The sequence below is a fragment of the Erpetoichthys calabaricus genome, chromosome 10 (assembly GCF_900747795.2).
Source record: "Erpetoichthys calabaricus chromosome 10, fErpCal1.3, whole genome shotgun sequence".
Lineage (NCBI taxonomy): Eukaryota > Metazoa > Chordata > Cladistia > Polypteriformes > Polypteridae > Erpetoichthys > Erpetoichthys calabaricus.
In genome coordinates this window covers 46249873-46265447 of record NC_041403.2, presented here as the reverse complement: position 1 = coordinate 46265447, position 15575 = coordinate 46249873, and positions in this window count along the sequence as shown.

The following is a 15575-nucleotide window of genomic DNA, read 5'->3' as shown; positions in this document are numbered from 1 at the left end:
CACTATGCAGAGGTATGTTATCACTTTGATATTAAAGATTACTTTTTCTGTTGGTCAGTGTCTAAAAAGTCAAATTAAATCCACTGTGATTCAAAGTTATTTTACAGTAAAATGTGAAAACTTCTAAAGGGATTAATATTTTATAGGCATTGTATAGTAGAAAATAAAAACATTCTTCTGTTCTGTCCAGCTTTGAGCTTGATATTGCTGGGTTTGAGTCTGGTAGCATAGACGTAGGAGGTTCAGAAAATTGATTGATGTAGGATAAAACAAATGAAATGTTAACATATGGTGAGCTAACTAGGACAATGTATCAATAAACCAATCATGGTTACCCAAGAGTTTAATTTAGAAGATGTTTATCTTGGCCTACTTTATACTTCAGAAAGTTTCTTTTGATTGTATACATTTCTATTCAAACTCTCTATCTATTATCTATCCATTCATCCATTGTCGGAAAGGAACCATCTTAACAGAATTGGAACAAAACAGAAATCAGCCCAAGACTATAGTATTAGTAGTAGTAGTGGTGGTATTCACACGTGTACAGAGTACAGTGGAATTCTTATTTGCATGTCCAACCAATACACAACATGGCAGACATGATAAAAATATATAAAAATAAGTTGAGCGGGTATATGTTTTTTTTTCAAAGTCCTTCTACATTCATAATATAACAAAGAAAGAATCACAAAACTGTAGGGCACACACCTAGTCTCACTCATTACGGACCAGCTGGTATTCCCCAGGAAAATGAACAGTCACATTTTTGGGATCTTTAGGCAAATTAAAGTACCAAGAAAAAACATGAGAAGCACATACAATCTATCAACAGAAAATGGGCAGGGCAGCTAACCCAGACAGCCATAGTACCCACAGAGCCACCCCAGAACATTAACCTGCTTCTGTACTATCATTATAGAGTATGCCTTTGCCCCTGCATATGATACCACCAGGTGTATGGTGCAGCAAAAGCAGTCAAAGAAACTGCCCTGCCATGTATCAGTTAATCCTACTTTGATTTTATTACACATGACTGGCTTTCCCATTCTTCTTAGTTAATTAAGCATTTAAGTACATTTGTAGAGTACTGCAAGTAATTATAAGAGAGCGACAGGCAAGAGAAACTAAAGGTGAGAAATAACTGAAAGGTACTCACATGCTTTTCTTGTCACATGGGACTAATATGACGCCTTCAGAAGTTTAAAGTGATTTCTTTTTTTCAATGTATGCACTTGTGTCAACATTTCAAGCTCTTTAATAATTTTATTTTTGAGAGCTGTTATCTAGAGACTTTACATGTATATTTTTCTTTTTTTTTTCTTTTGAGTTTACCTACCAGTCACCTAAAACAAAAGTCTCTATCTCCCAGGAGTGCCTTGTCTTCTGACTGCCTTCAAGGAGAGTAGTTAATTGAAATTCTTATTTTCAAGATGCTACTGCATATACTCACCAAAAGTAATGCAACAAAAGATACATCCTGAATCCATCTCAGTACATAGTTACGGTTTACTCTGCCTTTTGGAAATGTGACAAAATTGGCAAAATTTGCCATGATTTTTTTATTGAGCTCATCCTGTTTTGGTTCATTGGTGAAACATGGAGGCACTCTGAATAACAGCAAAGTACTATAAAAAATGACAAGTTTAAATAAGAATATTGTGAGACTTACCCGGACACCATCAGACAGACACCGCATCTTTATAAAAGACATGCTTTATTTTCTTCTCTTTTCTCCAACACAACACTGTCCCGCACAACACACTGTGCCACTAGCCCCAGTCACCTTTCTCCTGGGCCTTTCTCTCACTGTCCCTGGGCCTCCTTCTGTCTCTCAAGGAGCATCGTCCTGCTCCTGCTACCGACTCCAGCACCGTGATTGGAGGGAGGTGACCCCTCTTATCCTCACCCGGATGAGCTCCAGGTGCTCTACCTGATTTCACATCCTGGTGTGGCGGAAGCATCGGGAGATTACCTGGAAGCACTCCGGGTGACCCTGGAAGGATCAACGTCCATTGGCGTGGCAGAAGTAAATAAGCCCCGGGCTCCTTGAGGCTCGGGGCGCCCCCTAGCGGTGGATACGGGCCTCCACGGACTTGAGCCTCCCTGCTTCCCTTCCGTGGCCCTCTTCTGCTCCAGGGCGGTTGCCCCCTCGTGGCTCGGAGGACAAATATGCCACCACCTGGTCCTTCCAGGCGTCCCGGCCGGGTCTGACGCCCAGCCTCCTTCGACAATATATATAACAAAAGTATTTACAAAGGGGGAGTACAACCAGAGGAAAAACAAACCTTCATAGCTCTCTGGCTAATTCCATATGGATTTGCATGCCTCTCTATCAGTTAAAATGGTTTATTCAATTGCCCAGGTACTACAATGAAGCACTCTATTTCACCTACTGACTCGTTCTCTCATTTCACCCTAGACTCTCTTCCTTTCACCAGTTCAACCATTAAATATAACTCAGTTTCTGACTTTTAAATGTCAGCAAGCAGCCATGTCCTGTGTCACTCCCTAGTCATTTCTAGTGCCAGGTGCATCCACTGAAATCCTTATGACCATTTTCTTAGATGCCTACTGGCCGCAGATTTCCTTGATGCTTTGGCCCACTTAAATACAACAAGCCTTCCAAGTATACACTTGTTAGACTAGAGGTCTCCCATTTGTAAAGGAACTTATGGATGGACGGGTGATCTAACTGGAATATTTGATGATACTTTTCTGTTTTGGAACACCAATACAATAGATGGGAAGTGGAGATCTGCCTTTCCATGTAATATGTTCTAACCGTATGTTTGGTGACAGCATTCCTCTGGTGATTCTCTAGTCTGGATTCTCACAGTACTACATGGGAATTAAAGTTGGAGTGTGCATACTTGTCAGATACCTCTTTGGGCTGTTGGAGGGATTTCTTGGGGGGCAGCTTCCCAGTGTTCATTTGTCTTACCTGGAAGTGCTTCCAAGGTATGCTAGTGAGGTACTGGAAGTACTTCTGGGTTTCACTTTAAAAGAAATCCATCGTCTGCTTCCAGATGAGTCAGAGTCAGGAGTGAAGTGCGATGAAGCTCACCTGGAGTAGAGGCAAAAGAAAGGATAGAAGAAAAAAAAGGTATTAAATCTCATTATACTGTAATGAAGAAGCCTGTTTAAAAGAAAGAAGAAGACGAATGAAAGGCTTATTTGAACTTTGGACTGTGTATACTGTAGTCATGTCTGAGTTTTGGGGACCCAACACATCCCACACATTCAATTGCAATTCTTCCACTGTAGCCTTTCCATGCCCTTGGAATAATTTGGAATTTTCTGCAGTTGTGTGATTTACTGCCCCCTGAAAAGTGTCCTTGCATTTTTTACTGGAAAGTTATTATATATCACTCCAGTCAGACATCCCTTTTTAAGGTTGTCCCTTCTTGGTAATGTCTCATGACACCCTGGCCCTGACCTGATACCAGACACATTACTACAATACCTTGTCACGCATGTACATCAGTGGATCACTCCTGAGCCACAACTGATATTTACTACCACGCCAAGTTGACAGGGGCCGCTGGCACTAACCATGTTTTCTTCTGTTTCCTCCACAGTACCGAGAAGATGCCCAGTGAAGGTATCTGGCTTCACCCCTCCTGGTCCCACAGCTATATATCGCACAAAGTGCACACCACAGGAAGGAGCTCCTATCAAAATGACTGAACAAGGCATTAGTAGATTAACAGCAAATATTCCTGGTTTTGGGAGGCTTTTTCTTTTCCTTACTTGCACTGCAGAGCGCGTGTTTTGTTTATTATTTTCTTTTGATTAAACAGGGATGACTGGGTTGCCACCCCATCATTTCCACTTGTGGACCTGCAGTGCTTCATTTGACCACAGCCTCTTCAAAAAAGTTAGTGCCAATCCTTAATTCGGTCCTGTTCCTCTCTTCTTGTAGAATCATTGCATATCTTATAAATTGAAAATCTTAATCAAATATTAAGTCTTAAACTATCTTTATATTAAATTATGCCATTATCTGCCTGCACCATTACAAAGTTTTATACAGCTAGCAAGATTATAATACAGACATAATGCTAGAGGTTAGACAAAACAATAAAAAAATACAAGGAGAATTGTGTGTCTGGTTGTTTGTTTGTGTATTTTCCCCAAATGCTGGCATGTATAACTTGTGGTGATGGAAATTGATTCCTTTCCTTTCAATTAACTCTGGAATAGTGTTGGTCTTGGGGAATGCTAAGCTAATGCATGGCTCTAAATTAGATAAGTACGGGTTAGTAGTTGTAGTAGTATTAGTCATGTAGTCAAAGTGCAGAGAAATTCTTACTCACATGTCCAACCAACATACAACATATTGCCAGTCTTCACTACCAGACTAAATAGGATCTCTTGCAATGGCGTTGATAGATTCATGACCTGTACCTGATGTTTCCAAGATGTGTTCTGTCTGCCATCCTCAACTCTGAAATCGAATAAGTGGCTTTCAGAAATGGACAGAAAGATGAAACCATAGAGAGAAAGTTAAATGGGAGATGGTAGAACTGTATACACTGTAGGAGAGTAGACAGAACAAAGAACAATTTAATCATATTATCTTTACTCCATTCATTACTTGGATCTGCTGAAGCAAAGTTGCAAAGCCAATTTTGGCACAACTGGACACAAGACAAGAAGAAACCCTCAATGGCACACACTCCTACAGCAGGTTAATTTACAGTCACCATTTATTTGAACCAGAAGGAATCAAGAGCATTGATGTATCCATGTGTTTTCTAACCTGTTTATTCAATTCAGGGTAACAGGGATCCAGCTCCTCTGTCAGCAATATTGAGAAAAGGGTGGGATCCAACTCTGGATAGGGCTCCAGTCCATCACAGCCCACACTCCTGAAGACATTTATACACATGTACACTAACCATTGTAAGAAAAAAGGAAAAAACAACACAAAGGGTTGGGGCACCTAAAGGCAAACCCCGTATAATTAGATAAAAAAAATAAAGACGTTTAAAAACATAGGATTTATGACGTCTTTTTCAGAAAACAGTCTAAATGATGACTTCCTAAGGTGGCAGACCTTCCGATTTTAGGCACTTCTTGCAGAAAGATGCACTTCTTGAGAAGTGATGTCAAAGTGGTAATGTTGTCAATCATTGAGTCTTCAGGGGGAGGAAAAGAAAAGGTGTTAGTACACAGTGCCAACAACTGGAGGGAAGTTACCCTCACCAAAGCCCTTAAACTGTCCACTAAGTGCACGTGTGTAACACCATATAGACATGTTTTTGGGATGTCCATCAAAGCCCACACTCCTTGAACACATTTACACGCATGTACATTAACCATATAAACATGTTTGGGATGTGGTACGAAAAAAAGAGTACATATTGTGATTCTGTCTTTACAAAATAGAAGAGGGTGAGACTTCGAACACAACCACAGAACAGATCTCACCCAAGGCAAGCCTGAAAATTAAAAAAAATCAAAAACCAGATCTCTTGAAAATGTCTCACCAGTAGGGGGAAACCTAAAAACTTTGGCTGGAGTAAAGACAAGCCCACAAGAATCTTTTTAAAATTGAAGATTTATTAACAGAATATATAAATAAAGGACAAAAGACCAGAAAGAGGCAAAAAAGGAGTTGTCTAAAGGTATTCCTCAGCAAACAAAGTCCCAGAAGCACAGCTCAGTAATCAGAATCTTTATACATCAAATAATAATAATAATATTAATAATAATAATGGTCTCAAGAATAACCAAACTACCTTCATCTAGGCTCATGCAATGTACTGTAGAGGGACTGCAGATCACAAGAGCCTTTATAGGACTGGGAGCTGTCAATCAATAGTGACTGACAGGTGACCCCCCATGGGGGAGCCACCTATAAAATGCAAGACATTTAAGCAAATGGTGCATAAATATTTTTAAACATAACTAAAGCAATAAAAAACATGCTGAATAAATGACATATTAAGAGAGGAACATTAACTGAAATCTTCTTCTTCTTTCGGCTGCTCCCGTTAAGAGTTGCCACAGCGGATCATCTTCTTCCATATCTTTCCGTCCTCTGCATCTTGCTCTGTTACACCCATCACCTGCATGTCCTGTCTCACCACATCCATATACCTTCGCTTAGGCCTTCCTCTTTTCCTCTTCCCTGGCAGCTCTATCCTTAGCATCCTTCTCCCAATATACCCAGCATCTCTCCTCTGCGCATGTCCAAACCAACACAATCTCGCCTCTCTGACTTTGTCTCCCAATCGTCCAACTTGAGCTGACCCTCTAATGTACTCATTTCTAATCCTATCCACCCTCGTCATGCCCAGTGCAAATCTTAGCATCTTTAACTCTGCTACCTCCAGCTCTGTCTCCTGCTTTCTGGTCAGTGCCACCGCCTCCAATCCATATAACATAGAAGGTCTCACTACCATCCTGTAGACCTTCCCTTTCATTCTTACTGATACCCGTCTTTCACAAATCACTCCTGCCACTCTTCTCCACCCATTCCACCCTGCCTGCACTCTCTTTTTTCACCTCTCTTCCACAATCCCCATTACTCTGTACTGTTGATCTCAAGTATTTAAACTCATCCACCTTCGCCAACTCTACTCACCATTCCACTGACCTCCCTCTCATTTACACACATGTATTCTGTCTTGTTCCTACTGACCTTCATTCCTCTCCTCTCTAGAGCATATCTCCACCTCTCCAGGGTCTCCTCAACCTGCTCCCCACAATCGCTACAATGTGTGATTGTATCATCAGTGTCATCAGAAAACATCATAGTCCACGGGGACTCCTGTCTAATCTTGTCTGTCAACCTGTCCATCACCATTGCAAATAAGAAAGGGCTCAGAGCTGATCCCTGATGTAATCCCACCTCCAACTTGAATGCATCCGTCACTCCTACCGCAGACCTCACCACTGTCACAGTTCCCTCGTACATATCCTGTACAACTCTTACGTACTTCTCTGCTACTCCCGACTTCCTCATACAATACCACAGCTCCTCTCAAGGCACCCTGTCATATGCTTTCTCCAGGTCCACAAAGACGCAATGCAACTCCTTCTGCCCTTCTCTAAACTTCTCCATCAACATCCTCAGAGCAAACATTGCATCTGTGGTGTTCTTTCTTGGCATGAAACCATACTGCTGCTCACTAATCATCACCTCACTTATTAACCTAGCTTCCACTACTCTTTCCCATAACTTCATGCTGTGGCTCATCAATTTTATTCCCCTGTAGTTACTGCAGTCCTGCACATCCCCCTTATTCTTAAAAATCAGCATCAGTACACTTCTTCTCCACTCCTCAGCATCCTCTTACTTTCCAAGATTCCATTAAACAATCTGATTAGAAACTCCACTGCCATCTCTCCTAAACACCTCTATGCTTCCATTGGTATGTCATCTGTACGTAACCCTACGTTACTCCCTCTTCTTAAAATATGTATTCACCACAGCCATGTCCATCCTTTTGGCAAAATCCACTATCCTCTGACCTTCTTCATTCCTCTCCTTGACACCATACCTACCTGTCACCTCCTCGTCTCCACTGTTCCCTTCACCAACATGCCCATTGAAATCCGCTCCATTTACCACTTTCTGTCTCTTGGGTACACTGTTCATCACTTCATTCAACTCACTCCAAAAATCTTCTTTCTTATCTATTGCACACCCAACTTGTGGTGCATATGCACTAACAACATTCATCATCACACCTCCAATTTCCAGCTTCATAATCTTTACACCTCCAGAACACTCTTGACATACTGTTCCTTCAGAATAACTCCTACACCATTTCTCCTCCCATCCACACAATGATAGAACAATATCAATCCACCTCCAATCCACCTGGCCTTACTTCCCTTCCATTTAGTCTCTTGCACACACAATATATCAACCTTCCTTCTCTCCATCATATCTGTAGACTCTCTCCCCTTACCAGTCATACTGCCAACATTCAAAGTTCCTACCCTCAGTTCCACTCTCTTTACTTTCCTCCTCTCCTCCTGCCTCCGGACACATCTCCCCCCTCTTCTTCTCCTTCTTCTTGTGTATTCCAGTCAGCAGTAAATATATTTCAGTAGAAGCAAAATTTTGGATTGGGAGTGATCAAATTGATGCTGTAGGCATTAAAATTAAATTTCAAGGTGCCGCTTCATTTTAAAGGCAAAGACCAACATTCTCAGCATCCAGCCATAGATAGAATGGATCAGGACTTAAAAACTAGCTATTAAATCACAAGGTTCAATTTACAACTATGGCTTACTGTGCGACTCGGAGTAAGTCCCTTAATATACTAGTGCTGCTCTGGTAAACTGCTCTGGGTAAATGCATTAGACAATGAACCACCTTTATGAAAAAGGGAGAAGGGCAATGTTAGAAGTCTAAAGGAAGATTAGAATTTGACAGGAAGCAGTGTCTATGCTTTGTTAATTTTGACAAAGCCTCAGTTGAGTAAAAGCAAAGAAGTGAATAGAAAAGAAAAGAAATCAGACCAATGGAGTAGTTAAGACAGATGAAACAAGCAGGGTATGAATCTTGTAGTGCACATGAAAAAAAAGGTGATTGACTCTTTAATTTCCTATTACTTATTGAATGATTTCAATGAGATATATATATGTGAGGAAGTGACATATTGTCAGTGTAGACTGGCAGCTTATTTATTGCACTTTTGGGCAATTTTGTAACATACCGGTGACAGAGCTCAATCCTACTTCACTTATTGGAGGTCATGTTGCTGGAGAAGTCTGCATTCACTAATTGTTTCTCTAGGAAGCCAAGGAACTTCTGCCTATAAAGAAATACTTTTTTTGTTTTAGTTATTTAAGTAATTCTCCAAATTCATTCAACTTCATTGAGCTATTAGATACAAGGGTTTACGTGTTTAGTGGACCTTCTTCTTGGATCCAGGGCCCTGGGTTTGAATCCTGCATCTGTCTGTTGTGTGTGTGGAATCTGAGTGTTATTCCTAACTTTATGTAATTGATTCTTTGTATACTACTATTTCCTTCCACATCCCAAAGATGTGCTTTTTCAGTAATTGGCTCCATGAGATTGTAATGACTTGGAAGAGACAATAAAGGAAAAAATAAAAAAAAATGACAGGGAGAATTGTAATCAATGAATGGGCAAGAGTAAACACCAGAAGTGAATACAAGCGAGTGTGAAAATGAGAACCAAAAATCAGAAAATAACAGCGAATCAGTAATTGACAAAAGCAACAATTAATATTTTTTATCACAGCAAAAACAAACAACAAAAACATTTAATTATATAGCACATTTTCATACAAATGATGTAGCTCAAAGTGCCTTACATGATGAAGAAAGTGAAAAAAGACAAAATAAATAAGAAAATAGAATTAGGGAACACTAATTAACATAGAATAAAAGTAAGGTCCGTTGGCCAGGGAGGAAAGAAAAAAAGAAAAAAAAAACTCCAGACGGCTGGAGAAAAAAAATAAAATCTGCAGGGGTGCTTTGATCAGGTGGTGGTGGTGCAGATCGCCACCACAGAAAAACGTAAAAAGAACAAAAGAGAAAGTAAGGGTCTTAAGACAGTCTGGGAAGACCCCCGTGTCTAATGACGAGTTTACTATGTCAAGAATATTATCAATTAGCACGCCAGATACTTCTTTGAAAAAAACTTGTTGGTATTGGGTCAAGGACACAGGTGGAGAGTCTCAGTTGAGAAATTATTTTATATAAATCAGGTAAATCTATCCTGGTGAAAGAATTTAATTTGTTTATAATGGAGTACCGGGGTTTAAGAGGATCAGTATTGGGGAGATGTACTATATTATTTCTAATTTCATTAATTTTTTATTAAAAAATACAGCAAAAGCCTCACAAGTTTCACTGGAAGTTTTTTGGAGGCATTCCATTGAGTGGTCTGGATTTAGCAGATGATCAACTGTGGAGAATAAGACTCTGGGATTACTAGCATTGTTATTTATAATTCTAGAGAAATAACACCACATGTCAAGACAGACTATGTTGTTGTATTCTGTTATTTTAACCTTCAATATCTCATAGTGGATAATCAGTTTAGTTTTTCTCCATTTACGCTCAGCTCTCCGGAATGTTCTCTTTAGATCAGACACTCTTTGGGTCTTCCAATGGTATAATAGTGCTAGAAGATTTTTTAACTATGTTTTCAGGTGTGACTATGTCAGCAGCAGCTCTCACATTAGTATTAAAATTTTACACCTTACTATTTACATTATCCTCGCTATTGTAGTAAGCACTACAAACGGACTGGTTGCTTAGAATGTTTGTAAATTTTGAAGCTGATGAATTCCTATCATTATTTCTATATTAAATAGTAAGAGAAAATAGTCTGATAGACCAATATCAATGATCTGCTTCACATCAACTTTTAGTCCTTTAGTAATTACTAAATCTAACGTATGACCCGCTTTGTGTGTAGGCTGACTAATGTGCTGGCTCAAATCAAATTAATTATTTTACTTTCGGGTCACACTGATTATCGATATCAAAGTTAAAGTCACCAACTATTAGGAACGTGTTGTAGTTCATAATTACAATTGACACCAAGTCTGAGAATTCCTCAAAGAAAGATGCATTGTATTTAGGGGGTCTATATATGGACAATACTAGACACTGAGAAACTCCATGAATAACAACAGCAAGATATTCAAAGGACTTGAATTTGCCAAAGCCGACATCTTTACACTTTAACCGGCTCGAGTGAATGTTTGCTAAAATGCTTACTTTGGCGATCCGCATGAGCAAAGCCGTAATTCGGAGGTGCAGATTTGATTAAAACAGCCACATCATCGGAGCTAAGCCACATTTCACTCAGTGCTATAAAATTGATTTTCTTATCACTAATAAGATTGTTGATGGAAAATGTCTTTGTTGGTTAATGCTCTAACATTTAATACAGCCATATTTAATGTCTCAGAAGAGCAGAATTGAATTGTTGGAGCGTTATGGGTATTCGAGATATATATTAAGTTATTTTTATGCATTAAGGTTTATGCATCAAACCTGCACTGCTTTGATGACATCTAAAACAAGCATGTTGCAGTGTATTCTGGGAAATGTTGCAAAGTAAACGACAGATACAAAAGGCTCTTAACTAGTGGTGCCTGTAAGGAAAACAAAATGGAATTGCGGCCAATGTTCCCATTACTGTTGAGCAGATATGCTTTTAACATAAGCACCGATTGATTTAATCAGGGACGGGTTTCCCTTGGAATTTCAACTTTCATGATTCAAAACATAACAGGCAAGCTGGGTCTTATGAGTGGCAATACAAACACTCTAGGTCAATGGACATCCTCCGTGGAGATTCATGTGCTGTGTTGTGGTGAATTACTACTACATGGATGGGGTAGGGATTAGTTTGAGAGGTATGATAACTGCTGCACAGCATTCTGAACAAAATCTGTGAGGCTGCTACAAGGGAACATTGGTTATGGCAAAATGTAAAGAAAATATATACTATAAAAATAATCCATATACAAATATATATGCATATGAAAACTCCTAGATTTTATATATAGACTGCTAAGAATAAAATCAGAAAAGATAAAATAATTGTATGAAAATTAAAGATTACAACAGAGATAGTGTGATTCTCCATGACTGAGTGCTGCAAAGAACTAAAAAAAATGTAAAGTTTCTCCCAAAACTGAGTTAGTCAAAGTTAATTGATGGACCAGAAAATTAATCATAAACCTAAAACATTGCTGAGTCAATACTGGGATATCAACAAAAACAAAATGCTAAATTGGACTCACGGATCATTTTAATTTTTTAACCAAAAAAAAAAAGCACATGAAAATCACTTGCAAACTTTTTGGTAAATATCCACAATCATAGATACCATTAAAGTACAGAGCGCCAGCCAATAAAACATGACATGAATGACATCTTGCAGCGCAACTTCCAGAAACCATGCCCCCAGCACCCACACAACATGTCATGGCAGCAGAATGAACTACAAAATGGTAATGCCCACCATAGAAACAAAATGGCAGTATAGCAGATCTAAAACATATAAGAATAAATATTTGTATGAGTCCAGAAAGTAAATAATAGAAAAATAATCATAGAGAGAATGCTCAGCACCACCACCTGATCAAAGTCCTGTGTAGCCATCTATAGTGGTCTAATGTATGTGGATACCCCAACTTGTCACAAAACCTACAGCGTCGAATCCTCTAAGATGAAGCCTAAAAACTACTTAAGAACATTTACTGTATATTAGGCAGAACGCCCGGTTATGGCTGGGCGGTCTTCTAACACTAGAATTACCAAAGCCTACGAAAAAACTCGTAGATCTGTCCCACCTTAAATCGCTTCGCACCTCTCCATCAGCATCTTTTGTCCTGTAAATGTGTCGATAAGCAGCAAGCAGCCTACTATCACATCCCCCTACTGCCACACAGTTTTCTCAGCTCAAGTCTGTTTACCTGTGTGTCAGTTGCTTAGAGTTGTATCGAGTGAGAAGTCAAGCAAAATGACACTGCAGAAAAAGAACCCTCATATTCTTGAATAGAAGCGCACTTGTTCTGTTATATTTGTACCTTTTGTGAAAGTGTTTATTTGATATTTGGACTTCAGGCTTCACACATTAAACACGTCATGTCTACATGTTGTCAATTATTACTAAATCATGAAAACATTTCTGTTTTAACGATGTGTTTATATAGATTGTTGTAGACACGGAACACACATGAAATGCATGTGTTCCAAATAACCATATAGTATTTATAAAAGGTGTCATGTTGCTTGACTTCTCACTCTATACAACTCTAAGCAATTGACACGCAGGTAAACAGACTTGAGCTGAGAAAACTGTGCGGTGGTGGGGGGATGGGATAGTAGGCTGCTTGCTGCTTATTGACACATTTAGAGGAAAAAAAATCGCTGATGGAGAGGTGTGAAGCGATTTAAGGTGGGACGGATCTACGAGTTTTTTCATAGACTCTGGTAATTCTAGTGTTAACCTGGAACCCCTGTAGATTTTTTTTCCCAAGCTTGACTGGAGATTTTTTTATGTTTCTGTCCACCCTGCCCAACTGACCTTATTACCCTACTGTTGTTCAGAAATTTAAAAAAACAATTCTATATTTAGAACTCTGCTTCTCTTTATTATGCTCTTAATTATATTTTTGTAAGACTGTTAATTGTAGTTACAGTGTCTGTGAATTATCACGCATGCTCCTTTGAATGAGAAAAAGAAAAAAAAAAGTGTCTGGATATGGTTCCTGGCGGGAAGAGGAAAGTGGAGGATGTGATTTTTTTCTGAAGGAATGAGAATAAAAACATAAATGTTTCCTTATATTTGATGCTATTCTCAAATCCAGTTGCATCAGGCACACTTAAATTATTTATCTTTTGTATACTAGTTATTCATTATTATTTCTTATCTAAACTTTATCTAAAAAATATATTAGCAGAAAAAATTCATAGCCTCTTCTGCATCAAAAACCAAATCACCATTGTTAAGTACACTTTAAATGTATAGTATTGTGACGTCCTGTCAAATAAAACACACTCAGGAGCCACTTGTCTGGGGGTGTCTTCCTAATGCCTACTGGCTTTTTATTGGATATGCCGCGATTTAAATGGTGCCACCCGTTGTCTGGGTCATGGGGACACCTCCAAAATAACAAAAATAACCCGCTTTCGTCCTATCTACCTCTTGCCTACTCTTTAACTGTTCACTCTCTTCTCAACCTGATGCTGTCTTCCTCCACCATTTCTATTGCCACTTCTGACCACCCCCTCCCCTTTTCTCCACGTTCCATTTATTAACCCTGATCCCTGTCACTCAACTCTCTCTCTTTAGGAAGGTGCCCCAAGCCCTTACAAAAATTGTTCCCCCAAGACTCCACCCCAACGCTGCTTCCACTCCATACAGCCCATGCAGCAGCAAGACACGTCACAATATATTTGTCTCCACTCTTTGTGTATATAAACTTAATTTGACAACATATATGTTTTTTAAGTTAATTTTATTACAAAGCAAAACATTTTAAGAGAACACCACTCAATTAAACAAATGAAAATAACATCACCTGTACACGAGAGCTTTAGTCTTTGAAAGGGAGTAAGAAACTAGCCTAAATTTTAGACACTGTTTAAAATGACTTGTCAAAGGAGCCACTAGGCGGGGGTGCAGAACATACTGGGTGACACCCAAATAATTGTCTATAAAATTTTTGTGCAGTGTCTTGGACTGGAATCATCAAGACGAACCTCGCTGAATGAAACGATTGAGTATCTGCGAGCAATTCATAGTGGGAATTACAGGGCTGCATTAAATAGCCGTGTGTCCACACACTACATTGTCTAAAGTATGATCAACTCTCTGTTAAGGCGCTCTATTCATCAAGTCATCCAGGGCCCAGTGAGGGTCTTAATCCAGGTTTGGTTACTGCATTGGATGACACCAAGCCTAGTGCTCCATGTATACTGTAGAACAAAATAGCAAGAAAAATAAAAAGGCTGAGTAACAGGCCTGGCAAGTTTGTTTAGAATGACATTAATGAGTTTTTACCTACTTCTGAAAAAATTTTGAACTGATCCTTGTCAGAAGTATCCATTTGTTTCCACAGCTAATTTAATACTGGTGACTATGCTGGTTTTGATTGCTATAACAAACTTCCTAGCATATGAAGGACTGCAGCACCATGTGATTCATCCTTTATTTTTGCACATTGACATCAAGAAAGTTTTTACACAAGTTCATACCAATTAGGAGTTTGGTTTGCATGGACTTTCAGGTCAAGTTTTAAAAACTGTACTGGGCAATTACCTGCCATCTTCAATGACACTGACAGTATGTTGGAGAGAAAATCTGTGGTCTCCGTCTACTTCAAAAGGACAACAGTTATCCCCAGGCCTAAGAAAGCAAGAGTGGACAGTCTGAATGATGGTAATCACTCCAATTGTGATGAAATGCTTTGATAGACTGGTGCTGGGACATGCTAAACAGAATGCTCTGTGGTGTCTGAACGACCTCCATTTTGCAAGTTGTCACAACAGTTCCATAGATAATGCCAAATCCCTTGCATGTCATACTGTCATATTGTCATATTGGCACATCTGGATAATAAAAACTGCTATGCCAGGATATTGTTTATCGACAACAGTTCAGCATTTCATACAGTTTCTAGAAACACTCGGGTCTATAGTACTTAAGAAAGCACCTCTCACAATACATAGAAGCCCAGGTGACTCCACTGAGGTTTTTGCAATGTCACTGACTGCAAGCAGATGTCGGTGCAACTCTTTTCCTCACATATATGTCATATGCTTTTTTAAAATATGCCGAGGGCTTGTGCAGTCCTTGTGCATATGCAGCTATTGTCTTCCAGTCAGCTAGGATGTGTGCCACACTGCTGCTTGCTGTGTCTGTGCCCACGCAGCCATTAGTTTCAGGTCAGGACCAGAAGTCACATTTTGTGGCCAAGGTATCCCGCATGAGACAGAAGCCTAGTAGTCCAGACAGACAACCATTAGATCTATATATACACACTGTTTACCACCTACAACTGAACACCAGCAAGGAGCTGGTTGTGGATTTTAGGAGGCCCAGGCCCCTCATG